The sequence below is a fragment of the Schistocerca piceifrons genome, chromosome 3 (assembly GCF_021461385.2).
Source record: "Schistocerca piceifrons isolate TAMUIC-IGC-003096 chromosome 3, iqSchPice1.1, whole genome shotgun sequence".
NCBI classification, from domain to species: domain Eukaryota; kingdom Metazoa; phylum Arthropoda; class Insecta; order Orthoptera; family Acrididae; genus Schistocerca; species Schistocerca piceifrons.
In genome coordinates, this window is record NC_060140.1 from 103,877,998 (window position 1) to 103,897,319 (window position 19,322).

The window sequence follows — 19,322 nt, forward strand, 5'->3', positions numbered from 1 at the left end:
TTTAGTAGTTTATTCATAAATGTTCCTCAAACTTAGTGATTTTAACATTGTCATCATAGGCATCTCCGGCTCCCCTTAAGTCCCATAGTGCTCAGAGCCATTTGAACCATTTTCGAGACAGTACTATCTGACAGCATCCTCAATACAGACAACAGTCAAACACAGCTTGCAACCCAGCAGTTGGAAGACTGAAGCGGGCTTGAACCGGAAACATTACCTCATATGGCGCTGAGCTGTGGTGGTGAGGGGGAGGGGGACGGACGCTGAAGACATAGACAGTAGAAAGCGTAGGTTTAAGTAGTTGTAAGTTCTAGGGGACTGATGACCTCAGCAGTTAAGCCCCATCGTGCTCAGAGCCATTTGAACCATTTTTATGACACTATGTCAAAAATTGTTTGTCCATTTTCTAGACCATATTCTGCTAGCGCTGATACTTCAAGCGGAAACACCTCTCGTGTTCTGTATGGCGCTGTTCCGTAGTGCGCACAATCTGCCCGGAATGAAACTGCCTACACCCGCAGAGTATTTTGTACACTACTGGCCATTAAAATTGCTACACCAAGAAGAAATGCAGATGATAAACGGGTATTCATTGGACAAATATATTATACTAGATCTGACATGTGATTACATTTTCACGCAATTTGGGTGCATAGATCCTAAGAGATCAGTTCCCAGAAAAACCACCTCTGGCCGTAATAACGGCCTTGATACGCCTGGGCATTGAGTCAAACAGCATCTTCAACACGATACCACAGTTGATCAAGAGTAGTGACTGGCGTATTGTGACGAGCCAGTTGCACGGCCACCATTGACCAGACGTTTTGAATTGCTGAGTGATCTGGTGGAGAATGTGCTGACCAGGGCAGCAGTCGAACATTTTCTGTATCCAGAAAGGCCCGTACAGGATCTGCAACATGCGGTCCTGCATTATCCTGCTGAAATGTAGGATTTCGCAGGGATCGAATGAAGGGTAGAGCAACAGGTAGTAACACATCTGAAATGTAACGTCCACCGTTCAAAGTGCCGTCAATGCTAACAAGAGGTGACCGAGACGTGTAACCAATGGCACCCCATACCATCACGCCGGTTGATACGCCGGTATGGCGACGACGAATACACGCTTCCAATGTGCGTTCACCGCCAAACACGAATGCGACCATCATGCTACTGTAAACAGAAACTGGATTCATCCGAAAAATCGATGTTTTGCCATTCGTGATCCCAGGTTCATCGTTGAGTACACCATCGCAGGCGCTCCTGTCTGTCAAGCAGCGTCAAGGGGAACCGCAGTCATGGTCTCCGAGCTGATAGTCCATGTTGCTGCCAACGTCGTCGAACTGTTCGTGCAGATGGTTGTTTTCTTGCAAACGTCCCCATCTGTTGACTCAGGGATCGAGACGTGGCTGCACGATCCGTTACAGTCATGCGAATAAGATGCCTGTCATGTCGACGGCTAGTGATACGAGGCCGTTGGGATCCAGCACGGCGTTCCGTATTACCCTCGTGAACCCACCGATTCCACATTCTGCTAACAATCATTGGTTTCGACGAACGCGAATGCTCTGAAAAGCTAATCATTTGCATATCACAGCGTCTTCTTCCTGTCGGTTAAATTTCGCGTCTGTAGCACGTCATCTTCGTGGTGTAGCAATTTTAATGGCCAGTAGTGTATATCCGCGGCAAAGCTTGTATAGTCTTTGGTAGGCAGTAGGGTATTCGCAATTTTTCTTGAGGCCTCAAAACGGAATCGATTTGTGCTTCTTTAGTCGCCGGTTACTCTTACTGAACCGTATAGTGGCAAAAAGTCGAGCATCTTCGTGTCGTCTTCTGGATACTTTACAAATCGCAGAACGGTGAAAACGGCATCGATATTTAGCAACTTGTCACGGCTGGAAGCTCTAGAAAATATTATTAGCCTGTATCACGTGACAGCAAATATTCATACAAAATTACATAAATGGCTCTGAGCGCTATGGGACTTAACATCTGTGGTGATCAGTCCCCTAGAACTTAGAACTACTTAAACCTAACTAACGTAGGGACATCACACACATCCATGCGCGAAGCAGGATTCGAACCTGCGACCGTAGCAGTCGCGCGGTTCCGGACTGAGCGCCTAGAACCGCGAGACCACCGCGGCCGGCACACAAAATTACAAACTTCGTTCATAGTTCAAATGTTACTTGCAGCAGTGGATTTAAAGTTACTAGCATCTCGAATGTTCAGGAAAGCGCCGTCGTTCCTGCGCATGCATGCACGAATGAATCACCAACAGCTCGTGGATCTCTGTGAGCAATTTTCATCCACAGGTGATTCAAGCAGTGAGGTGAGTAACTCGATTCCTACGCACTGCACTTTTTGGACTCGAGCATAACGCTGAAATGCTGCACTAGATATTAAGCTGTCGCGGCTATATACCGCCTGCATCGTGTCATAAACCAACAGACGGATACCAGTTTGCGCGGAAGCTGTTCCTCACCTGAATTCCCCGCCACGAACCGAGGCTGAAGTAAACACATGGCGACGATCGACACACGGTACAGGAATTGGTTCGGCTGGCTCGTTGGAATGGGACTCCCAGCTCGGCTGTGAACGACTCTTGCCAACTTTTCCGCTGTGTGCCGACGTTAATTCACTGTTGACCTTTTCACCGGACATTCGAGCACTCGCTGCGCCATTCGCTGAGATGAAAAGTCCTCATCAGCCACGTGTCACTGCTCGTAGTTCATCGGGACAGAAAATTAAATTCGCCGCATTTTTGCTTAAAACGCATTTGCGCAACTAGCTCAGTTCGAGCGTGAAAGTGCATGGACACGTGAGAAGTGTTCGCAGAATTGGGTGAAATAAAATATACTTCCTGACATTGCAGAAGTATCATGTACGTCACATGTTGCTCCGAAACTGAGCGAAAATAACTGCTCTCTCCGTAACATACGATTATAACCTTCCTAAAGGTTGTTTTTAACAGCGAAATGCCGCGCTAGTCATGGTCGTATTGGAGAGGATTACGTCGTTGACTTAAAATGCGTCCTGAAATTCGGCTCAACCAGCCAGTTACAGGAAGCTCTACAAATTACGGTAGACTGTCCGTGTCATTTCGCACTTTGGTGTTTCTCAGACCACAGCAAATATAATATTACGTAAATTGCCAGCAAAAAATCCAAGAACCAATCTTGTATCCAGTAAAGGAGGATTGGTCACACATTCTGACCCATGCTGCCACGTGGCCACTTTCCTTTCTATAACGTATATAAATGTGATGCTGCTGAGTACACAAAGCCGGCCGGTGTGGCCGAGCAGTTCTGGGCGCTACAGTCTGGAACCGCGCGACCGCTACGTAGTTCTAAGTCTAGGGGACTGATGACCTCCGATGTTGAGTCTCATAGTGGTTAGCGCCATTTGAACCATTTGATGGACGTGTACGGGTTTGGACACAGTCTCATGAATACATGGACTCTGCATGTCAGCACGAGACTGTTGAAGCTGGTGGAGGCTCTGTGGGACGTATGATATGGAGTGGTACGGAGTGCTACATCTAGATACGACTCTGACAAGTGACACGTACGTAAGCATTCTGTCTGATGATCCGCATCCATTCGTACACATCGTGCATTCCGACAGACTTGGGCAATTCCAGCAGGACAGTGCGACACCCCATACGTCCAGAATTGCTACAGAGTGGATCCAGGATCACACTTACGGATTTCATCACTTCCGCTGGCCACCAAACTCCCCAGACGTGTATTGAGCATATCTGGGATGCCTTGCAACGTGCTGTTCAGGATAGATCTCCACCCCCTCGTACTCTTACGGATTTATGGAGAGCCGTGCAGGATTCATGGTGTCGGTTCCCTCCAGCACTACTTCAGACATTTGTCGAGTCCATGTCACGTCGTGTTGCAACACTGCTGCTTGCTCGCTGGTGCCCTAACAGTATTAGGCATGTGTATCAGTTGCTTTGGATCTTAAGTGTATTTGTCCAGAAGCTAAATCAGGATGGATGTACAACCATATAGTTCGACGTGACAATGTCCCGCACCAAAACATTATTGTCAGAAAATTAGTTGCTGTTATTGGCATTGTCGCGGTCCTCGGTCCAAAGATTCGTATGATGCAGCTCTCCACAGCAGTCTACAGTTTGCAGGCCTTTCTATCTCTGCATCACTGCTGCAATGCATATCTGTTTAAACCTTTTCGCTGTATTCAAGGCTTGGCAAATGTCTCGTTACAAATTCCAGATAACACTGCTTTACGTTCGGAAAATTATTTTGATTCTATACTGTAAAAATAAATAAGACGAAGATGGAGGAGACGAATAGGAGTAGGAAGGAGAATATTGACTTCTCAACACATTAAAACTGGAAACAAAGTGGTGAAAGAAGTGAAAGAATTGTTGTATCTAGGAAACTAGACTGCGCAGGATGGCCGAAACAAAGGAAGATGCCAGAAGTAGATAAGCACAGGCGAGGAAATTTTTTTCACTAACAGAGTTCTAGTGAAGTCGCATATTGAATAGGACTGAGGAAGTTGCTGTATGTCTATGTCAGGCGTATACCACTGCATGTGAGTGGAAAGTGGATCATCGGAAATCCAGAGATGAAAAAACTGCAAGCATTTGACATGTGACCTTATAGAAGAGTGTGAAAAATTGACGTCCTATAGCTTGCGTGTTATTTTACTAAATTTTGACTGTGATGATGTTTTTGATAGTTTGCTTAGGAATTATTTACTTGTCTCTGGAACACACGATAATCAGAATACAGAAAAATACACGTTTTGTACTTTTTTTGTGCAATGGCCAACGGCCAATGCAAATCGCACGTGTGTTTGAGTAACCAAAGAAATTGCAAACTTTAAACTTCAAATTTCAGTAGGAAAATTGGATTTTCTATAGTAACTTTTTGTTGAGAAAACTGTTTCACAAAATCATTTTTCCACTGCAGTATTAATTTTGCACTTCGCTATGTGACGCTAATTAAGAAGACAAGCGCTCCCTCCCATTAACTGTTACGAAAATATCTGGATGGTTCTGAATAAAGCAACAACTAAAGTAGAAATTAGTCTGCAGGTCTACTTTATTTATGTTAAATATTCTCTTACCACAAGTACACGTGGATGGATGCACACTTGTCTATCACAAAATAGTGAAATGCTGAACAAAATTTAAACATTCATCTTAAATGTTTGCTTGAATAGTGCTGTCAGAATCAACTTATTTTCAAAACAATCATTAACTGTTTATGAAGTTGAAGTTTTAGTTCAATATTGCACGAATTTTTTGAGTGTTTGCTCATTCGATTAATTGTCTTTCAAGTAATTGCTAATGTCTTAGTAAGGAAAAATTTTACAATTGTGGCTATATTATAAGATGTAGAACAGGATCCTATCACAGGCACCGTGATTAAAGTCAGGAGCAGTGTCTATGGATCATAAAGCGTATATCAGGCGCCCTCTAGTCTGTGTAGCGAGGACGCCGTCGTCATGGTAACTGCTGGTGTGTTCGTATGGTGTTATCTTTGCCCAGGACACGGCGTCCGCATAGTTTACTGCCGTTATGTAGACAGGAGTGACACCACCAGCAGTCGACCAGTGGGTAACATATTACAAATTTACCCAATTTTAACAGTTGTATAATGGAGTCTTTCTGACGGATATCTATAATTTCACAGTGTAAACGACCAGAAGATGACCCCCACGTTGGGTTGAAATCGGTTGGCGGTATAATATTAATAATAAATGCGATTAAGACTGTTTTTTGAATAATTGATTAATCATACTAATCGCTGCTTCATCTCCACAATCATGTTGTCCAAAAATTTTATGTTGGTGTTATTCTCACGATAAGTTTTGTTGTTGCAATATTATTCTGCACTAGTGGGCTAAAGTAAAATTCTGTGTTAGAGCATCAATTCTCTCGCCAGTCAAAACTACATTAATTTAACTGAAAACTAAAACAATCGAAAATTCCCGGTTTTCTTCAGGGTTTTTCCCAGATGAAAAAAGTCCCGCGTTTTTCCGGACTGTCCCTGAGAAACCCAACAAGATCCTACAGGATAACTTTGTTTTTGGAAGTAACTACTCAATAAAATATAGCTTCTCATTTGCCACTCATCCGAAAGACATACAAAGCACTAACAACCGCCGAATGATCCCTCTAGATGTAACAAATCTGTGTACTAACACCTCCATTCACGATGCTTCAGCTGTTATTAAACAAAACCTTATAAAATACAAGAACCTCTCCCTGGCATAAATCACAAATTTCATTACTCTTCTCGAGCTGATAATGAAATACAATTATTTCTCTTTCAATGGAAAAATCCGCAGACGAACAAATGGACTAGCTACGGGTGCCAGCAGGAATGTTCCTCAACCACCTAGAGCACAGAAGGTTTCACGAAAAGCCAAAATTCATTCAAAAATTTCAGTTCTGAAGAATATATGCAGGCTGTACATTTCTGATATTTGATGGGGAAACAAAGATTATGTCCAAGACATCCTGCAAACGTTTAACAAAATGCACTGGAATATTAAATTCACCTGTGAGCATGCAAAGAAGATCAACATGTCTTCCAGTTTTACAGGAAACCAGCCACCACAGACATAAACATACATCTCCCTTCTGTCACCCCAACATGCACAGACTAGCAGCATGCTGCTCAGTGATTCGTAGAGCTCTAAAAATCCCTCTGAGTGTCGAGAGTCTCCAGAATGAAGCGAAATCATAAAACAAGTAGCAGCAGATAATGAGTAAAAGCCCTCACTAATAGACAATATAGTTAAAAAAAGTAAATGAACCAAAATGAGTGTCAAGAAGCTAGTAACACTAACAGCTTACATCCACTTCCTCGATAATACCTCGCATAAAATTGCCAGATCTTCAAGCTACACAAAATAAGACTGGCTTTTCAAAGGAACAATAAAATTTTCCAAATACAACCTCATATCCCAAAATGCAGTCAACATTGATCCTTCCTTTGGCACGTATAAAAACATATACAGTAAATGCGCCGCTCAATACATAGGTTAAACAGGCCGTAACTTCTACACCAGATTCTTGAACACATCAACGCCTTCTGATTCAACACATCACACAAACCTGCAATAGCATCCCATCCAAAAGATACAGGACATCCATTTGAGAATGTAGAAAGCCACCTTAAAATATAGATAAACTGAACAAAGGACTCGGAAAATCTCTGTATAAACAACTAGAAATCTATATCCACAGAGAGAATCTTGGGGAGCATCTACTCAACAACCATAGTGAAACAACAGGCTCAACCAACTTTTCATAAGCTTTGCCAAAGTACTTCAATCATTCTCATAGTTTACTATTTCAGTGCACACCAGTTTCTCAATAAGTTCACCCTACAATATATGTATGTATGTATGTATGTATGATGTGGTGTAATCATTTTATATATAAGAAATTAACAGAGTAATTAAATTGTGCACATGTCTATATTCTGGTGCAGCCTATTCACATTTTCTAACACGAACCATTTAAGCACTCTTTTTTTTTAAATACATATTTCGGTATATGCACCTGCCTAATGTATTAACTAACTTAGGGCCGGCCGAAGTGGCCGTGCGGTTCTAGGCGCTGCAGTCTGGAACCGCGAGACCGCTACGGTCGCAGGTTCGAATCCTGCCTCGGGCATAGATGTGTGTGATGTCCTTAGGTTAGTTAGGTTTAACTAGTTATAATTTCTAGGGGACTAATGACCTCAGAAGTTGAGTCCCATAGTGCTCAGAGCCATTTTGAACTAACTTAGACAAATGCCCATATCCTGCTGCAGCCATTCTTATTTTTTTTAAAGGTAAACGTATTTGTGTAGAAGTCATTCAGTCTGTTATCTTTGTATCTAATGTAAGTAAGCATATCTGTAACATTTACACCTTTAAATTGACAATGTAAACACAATGTACAGTGGAGAGAACATACAAGAAGCAGTAGTATGCAGAATTTTTACGACTCTGTCGTCCCTGTAAGTACAATCCACTGTCGGAAATTCATTTCGCCGACCATAGGGGCCCAGCGGTCTAGGCGCTTCAGTCCGGAACCGCTCGACTGCTACGGTCGCAGGTTCGAATCCAGCCTCGGGCATGGATGTGTGTGATGTCCTTAGGTTAGTTAGGTTTAAATAGTCCTAAGTTCTAGGGGACTGATGGCCTCAGATGTTAAGTCCCATAGTGCTCAGAGCCAGTTGAACAATTTTTTAAAAAAATTCATTTCTTTAACCTCAAAAACACCTTTTCTGTATAAAGCTTTTATCACTATCAAAAGACGCAGCATAATCCACACTACCCTTGGTCTGCTATATTGAAAAGAAGTCTGTACTCTTCACCAAAACCAGCTATGTAAATAAACAAGTATCCACTTGAAGATGATGGTGTAAACCATCGAAACGCGCAGTGGCAAAATAAACAAATGACTGACGCAGAAAACTATTTTATTTGTATTCATCAACTATGGCAGCAAATCACATCTGCAGCGAACAAGTGTTTCGTGTCGTCTGTGGGGCGACGGTAAGCTGGCAGAAAGAAGTCCACACGACAGCCACTACCGATACTTGTACGGAAAGTAGTTGGTCACTGGTTAATATGGAATGACAATATAATTCAACGAAGCAACACAGATCCACATTTCCGCCGTATGTGAAAATTCTACTCTGCTAACTGTAAAACAAACCTTTTTTCGAGAAAAAGTCTTTATTATTTAATCTGTACTCTTTTTTTCTGATATTTCTTATATAATAAACATTGTACTACTTATTATGTTATTTAAAAATAAATATTTGTAAAAAGAAATCTATTTGATTTCTATTCACTTTACTAAAAGTGTTTTTTTCTTTTGTTTTAGGAACCTCGGCGCGTTGGTAGCTAATTGGAGGTAAGAACAAATCCAGTATCAGATACATCTTCCAAGCGTCTCACATTGTATCAATACATATGTGTCAATATGTTTCCATGTTTGTCTAAGTTAAACAAATGTGTGTTTTGTTTCAGCTGTTACCGTTTCCGTGTGTAGTATCTGAAGACAGTGAGATGTACGTGAAGTGTTACAGTTACTGTCTACGAATTAACTGATTGTAATGACGTAGGATTTACGAGGAAAACCTCTGTGACAGTGTTCTTCGTGCAGATTTATATGTCATTTACATCATGTAATTCCTTTTCAGGACGAGAGTTTCCAAGAAAAGACGTCATACATTTTATACCATATACATGCAGAGATGGTGTCTCTTTGATTTTCAGGGCTTTTAAAATCCTGTGGTTGTATAGTGTGTTGTGTTATACATCTTTTATATGCACGTTTGCAACTCTTCCAAAGTGATTTAGAAAACCTGAAGGTATACTTGTTGTTACTGACTCAGGCACGAGGTGCTACAGCTACCGTCGTTATAACACCCGAAGATACCTCGGAATTCTGCGTCGGAGACTCTTTCGCAGGTAGATGTTTCATTCTCGCGGGCACGTTCTGCACAGTGAGCCATCAAAGGATGCAATACGGACAGCCTCAGAAATTCAGTTTGTAGCACTAAAAAATGGAGTACCAAGTCCAATGAGTTAACAACAGTTTGTTGTGGGCTGTTTATTAGTTACACATTGAAATAAAAAATAATACGACAGTAATGTTCCAGAGCTGCACGCAATGTATAACACTTACTCATATGATAGCATTTTTGAAGAGTAAATGTACAGAAATTCGTCCTGTACCTATTGGTGACAGTAATTTAGGTAATCAGAAGTTACGAGATGTTAGGGAATGTCAGTAGTATAACTATCCAGTGCCAACAATGTAAACAGCCTAAATCCCAGGAAACCGAACTTGCAGATCAAAAAAGCACTGAAGATCGTTGCTACCATTGCTTCCTGATTCAGATAACGAACCTGAGCACATCTTTTCTTTATTACACCACATCCTTAGTATGTCAAGGGAGCGAAGCTAGAATTATTCGAATAACGTCACAAGTGTGCTCTTTCGTTACTCACAAAGCGAACTCCACATCGCACCCCTCTCAGATTTAGTGGATAGCCTGTCAAAAACTGAACACAGATCAAGAGAGAAAACAGGAAGAAGGGTTCAAAAATGGCTCTGAGCACTATGGGACTTAACATCTGAGGTCATCAGTCCTCTAGAACTTAGAACTACTTAAACCTAACTAACCTAAGGACATCACACACATCCATGCCCGAGGCAGGATTCGAACCTGCGACCGTAGCGTTCGCGCGGTTCCGGTCTGAAGCGCCTAGGACCGCTTGGCCACACCGGCCGGCGGAAGAAGGGTACTGAACTGCGAAAAACTCAACGTATGCTAGCTACATCGAGCAATTGTGTAGAGCCACAGCATCGTGGCTGTGTGGTCACAGTGTTGGACAGCGAAGCAGGGGATCTGTGTTCAAATCTCCCTTCTGCCCCAATTTTTTCACAAAATTATCAACTTCCCGTCTAAGTGACGTGTCTGTTCTCCTCCTGTAGTTATATTATACATTGGTAATAGTGTGTGAGTCGTCTGGTAAGAAGATATTACGGTCACAAGTAAATGTGATGAATAGTGAGAGCAGCTGAGGTGCCGCATACACCTCTCACAGAAATGACAACAAATAAGCGGGTGTGAATTATGTTGCAACAAAGTAATTCTAAAGTCAAAACTTCCAAAACGGAACGCAAGAGTCGTAACATGTGATACTTGAGGCGAACAAATAGGAGGTACCTACATGTGGAGGTTCCTTCTCTACACCTCGCTGTTGTAAACGGACGTTAAACCACGACACAGACACAAATATGAATACAGCGAGCAGTCACGTCAGTGACCGGACGGAGAATTCATAACCGGACGGTTCATAATTTCGTGTAAAAAATAAATAAATAAAATGGGGGAACGACGGAGAGTTGAACTCGGATCTCACCTTTCGCAATCCAACACGCCGACCACATAACCACGACGCCGCCGCTATGCAACTGCGCCCATTGTTGCTCATCTTGAGCTTGGGCCGTTCACTGTTTCGATTTTGCTTCTTTTTTACACAGCTCAGTACGCCTTTTTCCTGTTTTCATGCTTGATCTGTGTTCAGTTTTTGACGATTACCCACAGGGCCATCTTACCACTAAATCTGATGGGAGTTTCCCTTGTGAGGTACATCCTTATTGTGCTGCGCAGTAGTACTCCGCACTGAATCAGGTTACTTAAAGAGACAACGATTTATTGCTAGCCTTTATGAAAACATGTATGATATGCAGACATGTGCTTCGATACACGAGTATGGTCTTGAGACGAAGAGGTAGAGCATAGAGTGTAGAAAGGTGGTGACTAGCAGACATAAACGAGCCAGATGTTCAAAATAAAATAACAAAGGCCATTCTGATATTTTTTTAGTTTTTACTCTTATGGAATAGTGACATAGAATGGTTCCCGAAGGTCTGTCAATTCTGCGTACTACGGGCACATTACGAAAAGTTTGCGTGAAATACTTCGCAAAGTGGAGACCTAATTCGCGGTAAGATAAGTGGCAGTGCCTCAGAAGGACAATGTCCTGTTATACGGCCGTTGTTAGCAAGCAGATTTTACACACGAACAGGAAGCACAGCCCTCGAGGAACGGCCTGGTCGCCCCCTCGCCCGCTGTGAACGGCGAGTCTTCGAGAATGCCAGCCACTCGTGCTAGCGAAATGTCAAAAACGTCATCCGAAGATTCCGAGACGAAAGCCAGATGGCGATACGCGAACAAAACAGCAACTTCGCTCACGGCTCGAAGGCTCGAATAATAACTGGGGAAGTAAAATAAAACTCAGAGGCCTGGCTTTGAACTGTGTCACGTGTTTTTAGTTGCTTGTATGCGAATTTCCTGACACGTCATACGTTTGTTGCCTTTGGATTTCCCCAGCGGAACACGTGGGGCACTGCGTTTTCGTAAGCGTCAGGTTACCTTGTATACTATCACGACAAATGGAGCAAGAAAGCGATCTCTTGTTAATGAAAACAGGTTAGTTCTGCTGCGTAAAGCGACCGTGAAAGAGATGTCTCTTTTTCCTACCTGGTAACCGGAGAGGTTGTAGCGTTGCCGCAGCTCTCCACGGCACTCGCTCGCAGACTGCTTTTCCTGTTGGCTTGCTGCCACTTGCTTTATCTCACGTTATCTCGTTGCTCGTTACCACCATCCGGAAACGCGTGGTTTCGTATAAGGGTCCCGTGCATTATCCATGCTGCCTTGTTGACGAGAGCTTTTTTCAAACTAACATTCGCTCACATCTCGCTAATACTTAGTCACAAAATTGTCCAAGCACATTGTATACTTACATACAAATTACTCACTTTCTATTGACATTCTGTTTAATAATTTTCGGAGTTCATTTCCATTAAATCAAAAGAAGATATTAGCAGCATCCGAGATCGCTAACGCAAATCAGACTATAAGACAGATTAGGCTGCATTATATGCACTGTACATTCCATGCACCCACAGTGAGTACATACTGAATATGCCAAAAAGAAAAAAAATGTATTTTCAAAGGAACTTAAATGCTAATGGTGCTTTCACACACCAAAATAAGGTTCTCAAAGACGAGGAAAAGACCAAAAACTTCATACACGGTTTTTCATTTACATGTTAATTAAAAGCTTACTCCAAACGTTTAAAACTGCACGTACTAACTTCATCCTGTGTACATTTAAATGTTCATAGTAAGATAATTCGTAGGCTGTATTCTACAATCGTCAGAACATAAACGGTTCACAAAGGTTACTTACAGGTATTATCTTTCTCTGTTGAAGCTGTGTCACAATCAGGTATTATGTAGCATTCACGAAATGTAATATCATTAACAATATAGACATCCATTGTTTCTGCCAACAAAGTCATTGCCTGCCAATAAATCGGTTAGGCTGCTCTTAAACTCAAATTTATTAATGGCTAAACGTATTTTTGTAGTTGCTGCGAACTAGTTGAAAATGGTGCGGACACATTTCTGAACTAAAGTGAGTCACCGTAAGAGTTTATGAAAGGTCATAAATAAACACAAAAGTAAGTGCCCCTCATATGAGCATCTTCTACGAAACTGCATACATTTCGTTCCCATTTAGATAAATAGATAACTGCGTACAATCTCTTCCTACTAACACTTTTTGTTTTCTGTTAGATAGAGTGTGAGCTGTTACATAATAACACTCTTATATGCTAAAAAGGATAGTGTGATTTACACGGTCGAATGCCATTGAAAGATCACGAAATGTAGCGGTAATTTAGTTCCTAATGAATTAAGTAGATGCTAATTACATGTGCAACTAGCCTTTCCAGTATTAGACCATTTAGAAATCCAAGCTGTAGCTTTGACAGCACGTTAACGTAGTCAAATTAGAGCCCTGCAACCGCGTGGCCCCCACGTGCCTGTTGTGTGCGACAGAGAGCGCGAATACGTTCACGAACGTTGGCGGAAGTTGCCGAATGTAACCGATGCTAATGACAGCCGCGTGAGCGTACGTACAGCTGGCCACGCGGCTGGCACAGACGCGTGAGGACTCGCCTGCAACCACGCGGATTGCATGCTCCTGCACTCACTTGCACACAGGTTGCGAATTTATAGTGTGCGCATGCACGATGCTCTTCACTTAGTACTAGGCTTGGGCGAAATTTATGTGAACGGCGAGCAACGAACACTGATATAAATTACTGTTCATCATTCGTGAATAACAAATATTATTTGAAACATTACTCACTTACAAGAATAAAAACACTTATTTGTCATCTGTGAATCAGAAGTGTTAAGAATACTAGGTAAATTTAAAATCCAATAGCATGTATAGCTCCAATTCTTTGTCGTTTAGTAAACGACTGAACTTTTAGTTTATTTTAAATTAGTTTTCAGAAGTCTTCTTTTTTTAATTGTCTCGTCAGAAACTTTATTTGATTTATGGAGGTTTACCGTTCTGACACTAAAGAAAATATGTTCAACACAAGCAGTGCACTCCTAAATTTGCCTTTAATTATGGCTTCGATGCATAACTTTCAGCTCACCATAATCAATTTAACTTCAATTCTCAAATTAGATTCCAAGTAAAATCTTCTTTTTACATCATCATGTCATTCGAAACTCGTGACCCATTTATTTGGCTGTTGTACGTCTGAAGTTTGTTGTAAGCCTCCCTTGGTCATGGACTGCAATAGTGGTGAACTGCTTGTTTTTAAATAGTGGGTAAGACTTTCCTTCAATAATTGCACTTGGTATAGAAAACTGATAAAGTCTTCTAGTCGTCTTTTGACACTTTCATGATAAGCAGGTTGCAATTGTGCTGCAGTATTACTAACTCCTTTATATACTCGAGCCCAGTGTCTCTTCCGAACTTTTTGAATCTCAGAGGTCTACATAACTGCATAGATGGATATCGAGTCGAAAAACTATTCCATATTCTAACAGCAAGCTCACTCATTGTTAATCATAAAACTCTCTGGAATGCTCTGCAAGTTCAGCAGCATTCCGTAAACGTTTTTGGAGAACTAAGGTTAGCAGTCTCGTTATGTTAATCGTTAGGAACCACTGAGTTTTTGCTTGATTCTCTCGTTTTGTAGCACTGCAATCACGAATTGCGTAATTACTTATATATATCAAGGAGACACACATATCTGATAGTGTTAGCAATCTGAGGAAAGTGTTGACGAATAAGTTTTTGTCGACTGCATTCTCATCGTTGGCTGCTTAGGTGGACTTCTTACGCGATATTCGGTGGGAGAGACGTATTGGCAGGTGCCGAGACAGTTAAAGGAGGCACGCATCCTGAAACAAAGTTCAGGATGACTTTCGATGGCTTGTGGGACCTGGGAGAATTTCCATTTCTCGAGGGAGGTACAGTATATATTCAAATGTTTAGCCATCTCTTTCTGGCACATTATTTTGTAAAACACAGCATGTGTTTATCATGCAAATTCATCTCAAACATCCATTGGGCGATAAAAAATTTTCCGTTCACCATTTATTTATCAGAGTCCCAACAGTACATTCTATAAACCGTCTAGTCCGAGACAGTCGGTCTTGAAAGGTTCTTTTATTGTTCGTTAAAGTCCGCCTCCGTAGCGTAGAGGTAGCGTTTCCGCCAATCAGACAGGGGGCCCGGTTTCGACTGGGTGTTGTGTGTCCTTCATCATCATATTCATCATTATTGACCCACAAGTCGCCGAAGTGGCGTAAGGACTTGCAATACGGTGGCCGAACTCCCATGCATGGGGCCTCCCTGCCAGCAATTCCATACGTTCATTTTTTTTGTTTGTTAAATTCCTTCCTCCATAAAGACGATTTAATTTTCGGATATACCATGTACCTTGTCTTCTATGATGACGCACGGCATCGGAACTCCCGTGTTTGATGTGGAGTTGGTGTCTGATGTTCGTAAATTTTTACCAACGAGATTTTCATTTAACATTAACTACATAAAAATAGATGAGTCACCGTTTCTTTCGTTTGCCCCAACATTTATGTAAGTGAACTTATAAACCGCAGCGTATAAAGCAAGTAAAACGACGGAAAAATAGTTTTTTAATAATAGTTAAGTACGTTTGTCATGAGAGAAAAGGTATAACATAGTCTACGCCCTTCTCGCTCAGCTAATGGATCACGATCGACCGTCAGCTGGCTGGCTAAATTGGCTGCTTAACATTGCGTCTGCCTGGTACGCTATAGCCCAAACTGCTATAAGCAGTTTTTTGGCTCATTTGTTACGCTGTAAATCAGCTAAAGCTGTATTCAACTTGAAGGGTGGTTTCAACACAGCAGTGCTTTACTAGCCATGGTGATGTGCTCTTGACTTCCTCCCATCTCGAAACAGATCAGTAAAGCCGGTTAGAGGGGGATCTACATTTCAGCAAGTACTCTGACGTACAGTGCAACTGACTAGGCATTATTGTCCTTATTATAGATAAAGGAAACGAGAAGAACAGAGAAAATCGTAGGACCAAACGGGTATCGAACCCTAAGCCTAAGTTTTGCATTTGCATTCAGGAGGACGACGGTTCAGTCCCGTCTCCGGCCATCCTGATTTAGGTTTTCCGTGATTTCCCTAAATCGCTTCAGGCAAATGCCGGGATGTTTCCTTTGAAAGGGCACGGCCGATTTCCTTCCCCATCCTACCCTCGCCCGAGCTTGCGCTCCGTCTCTAATGACCTAGCTGTCGACGGGACGTTAAACACTAATCTCCTCCTCCTCCTAAGTTTTGCTGTTTGGAACTTAGGCCACTGGTAGGGTTACCATAATCCGAGGACTAAAATCAAGGACAAAATTGGGTGATTATAAAGATGTGGTTGAAACACGGACCGATATGTTGTGCAAGTGACCATTGGTTTGCATTTCAGTTGAATCTTCATCATTACTTTACAGTGGTAATTATGAAGATGTGGTTGAAACCTGGTATCACACAATGTCCTTTCACCTTTCTGTACATCAGCCAAATCTTCATAATTACCATAATTCAAATAGTAATTCTGTCAGCAAAGAAGCCATAATTAACAAGGAAAATTAATCCAAGCATTAATGGTGTCTATAAAGGAGTGGTCAATGATGAAGAAAATTAATTGCAATTGACATTTAATAACTTTTTAATTAAACCACTGAACACAAATTAAACCAACAGCGGAAAACTGAAACAATCGCAAAGAATCGATTATTGCACTGCTTCCACAGTGTGTTCTGAAAATAGCCGAGCGATTCTGAAGTGTCACGGAATATCAGCACAGGTTTCAACGGCTATCGTCAAGTTTGCAGGCGTTTTGAAACACTTGATCGGTGGCCAGTGGCAAAACTTGCGTAATTTTTTTTTTAATTTACTAGCCACTTTTTTCGCGGACATTTTCCTCTTCGTCTAGGATACCCGTCTTCAAGCATAAAATCGCGGACTGTCCGCGAAATCCGCGACGTATGGCAACCGTAGCCACTGGGCCACAAAGGCACATTTCTGGACAAACCATTAAGTTTTATCAAACAGAAACTGGACTGAGCCAGGGGACCAAATACTAATTCTGCACAAGAAGTAAACAAAGAAAATACATTATATGTTATTCATTAATTAGTTTGCAGATATTTATTGGCGAACAAATTTGTTTGAAAGATGTACTTATTTGAATAATTGTCCATCCAGACAGAAATCTAGTCGAATAATAACCAATCTCTTTTAACCACTGAACTTTCCCTTTCTGTTCATATTATCAAATGTAATGAGTCCTACTAGTTCATGTGCTCAATTTACTCACAAAAGCATACAGTGTAGCTGGATTGAAGTGTACTTGTTAATTCTAAACGAAGTTGATATTTATAGTCTGTTGTCACACTTCTCAATGTAAACCTTTTTAATTTCTTCTGTTCAAAAGAAGTCTAAATGTCAGTGTGAGTTTAGCAACTGACTCAAAGCGAGCATTAATTCATCAGCTGTTATTTTAACGAAATATACAGTTCCACAACTGAAACAGTAATCTACAGTAACATTCAGTATTCGTTTATCACTTCAATTTTCGTTACACTGTGGTAACACTTGGTGAATTTCAGCTATACAGCACACACTTTCTCTTTAGAAAACATGTAAAATCGTCAGCTAAAAATAAATTCTAATTCTAAAAGAATTTGAACGGTTGGCCGGGCCCATTATTGCCGCTCCGTTGTGTCGAAGCTGTGTGGGCTGTCCACGTTTTCTTCGCACGTGGCGGGCAAGGACATGCGGCTGTTGCTCGTCACTCCACGAGTGAGCGCTGCGCGATAGTGAGTAAACCGCCAGCCGCGTGCATTGCGAGTGATGTAGGCGAGCGCTAACTGCTCACGCGGATTCGCCACACAGATGCTGTGCTCTAGTCAGATAGTAAACAACCAATGTACACATTAAAATTTCTAAAATTTGTGAGAATCTTGGCAAAAGTGATATTGCGCGGATTTTGAAGGTGATTCTTTACCATTTTCATTATACAGTGCCTTAAGCTAATCATACGAAGGTCACTCCAAAATAAATGCACACTATTTTTTTTTAAATCCATCTTTTATTCTACATGTTTGAAAGTTTTACAGTGTGTAGATATATCCTTTAGGAACAATATTTTCATTTCTCCACATAATTTCCATCCCTCTCAACTGCCTTACGCCATCCTGGAACCAGCGCCTGTATGCCCGCACGGTAAAATTCTGGACCAACCTGTTGGAGCCACTGTTTGGCAGCGTGCACAAGGGAGTCATCATCTTCAAACCTTGTTCCACGAAGAGAGTCTTTCAGTGATGATAGTCACATGGAGCCAGGTCAGGACTGTAAGGCGGGTGTTTGGTGTCCATCCGAGTTTTGTGATTGCTTCCATGGTTTTTTGACTGACATGTGGCCGTGGATTGTCGTGCAACAGCAAAACATCCTGCTTTTGCCGATGTGGTCGAACACGACTCAGTCGAGCTTGAAGTTTCTTCAGTGTCGTCACATGTGCATCAGAATTTATGGTGGTTTCACTTGGCATGACGTCCACAAGCAAGAGTCCTTTGGAATCGAAAAACACCGTAGCCATAACTTTTCCAGCAGAAGGTGTGGTTTTGAATTTTTTTTTCTTGGGTGAATTTGCATAATGCCACTCCATTGATTGCCTCTTCGTCTCTGGTGAAAAATGATGGAGCCATGTTTCATCACCTGTCACAATTCTTCCAAGAAATTCATCTCCACCATTCTCGTACTGTTCCAAAAATTCGCTGCATACCGTTTTTCTTGTTTCTTTGTGAGCAGTAGTTTCAAACTGTGCTGCGATCTGCTGTATTATTTACAAATGACATCGCACGAAGACCTCACAGACCGACAAACTCGTCAATTTTAAGAGCGGTTGCTAGCGGGTTTTAACGTTCGAATTCTTCTGGAGGCGTTTTCGAGGGCAGGGCTTATCCGTAGACAAGTGTGCACTGGAGGTTAGCTTGATTTTGGTCTTACAGTTAGTTGGTGAAATGTCGATTTGTGATATTCGTATATTCAGTAACACAATGAAAATAATGTTACCTCAATTTGGTCAGTTATTTCGCTGTTCAGTAGCCCTCGTGCCCACGTACTTACAGTGATGAGACTGTAAGTCATTGTCTGGCAGTGAATAGCCCTCTTTCTTCCGTATTTCACGTGAATAGCGATCCAGTCTTCTATTATGCATGACGGTATTAAGGCAAACGAGGGTAAATAACAAGCACTTTTCTTCATCTGCCATGACAAATTTAACTGCTGAAAATTAAAATTCGACTTTCTGATTCACAGTGTTACCGGTCTGAATAATGTATTCTATAGTCCGTTTCCCGGGCTGCAGCGTATTTGTTAAAACATCGTTCGCTTTGGCA

General features: G+C 41.7%; 1 long non-coding RNA gene across 1 annotated transcript in view; it reads left to right on the forward strand.

Moving 5' to 3' along the window:
- The window catches only part of LOC124789581, a 663,455-nt gene that overhangs the window by 309,747 nt on the left and 334,386 nt on the right, over positions 1-19,322 (forward strand). The window contains exon 4 of the long non-coding RNA XR_007016138.1: positions 8,870-8,899. This is a non-coding gene — a long non-coding RNA (uncharacterized LOC124789581). The remainder of the gene's footprint in view (positions 1-8,869; positions 8,900-19,322) is intronic.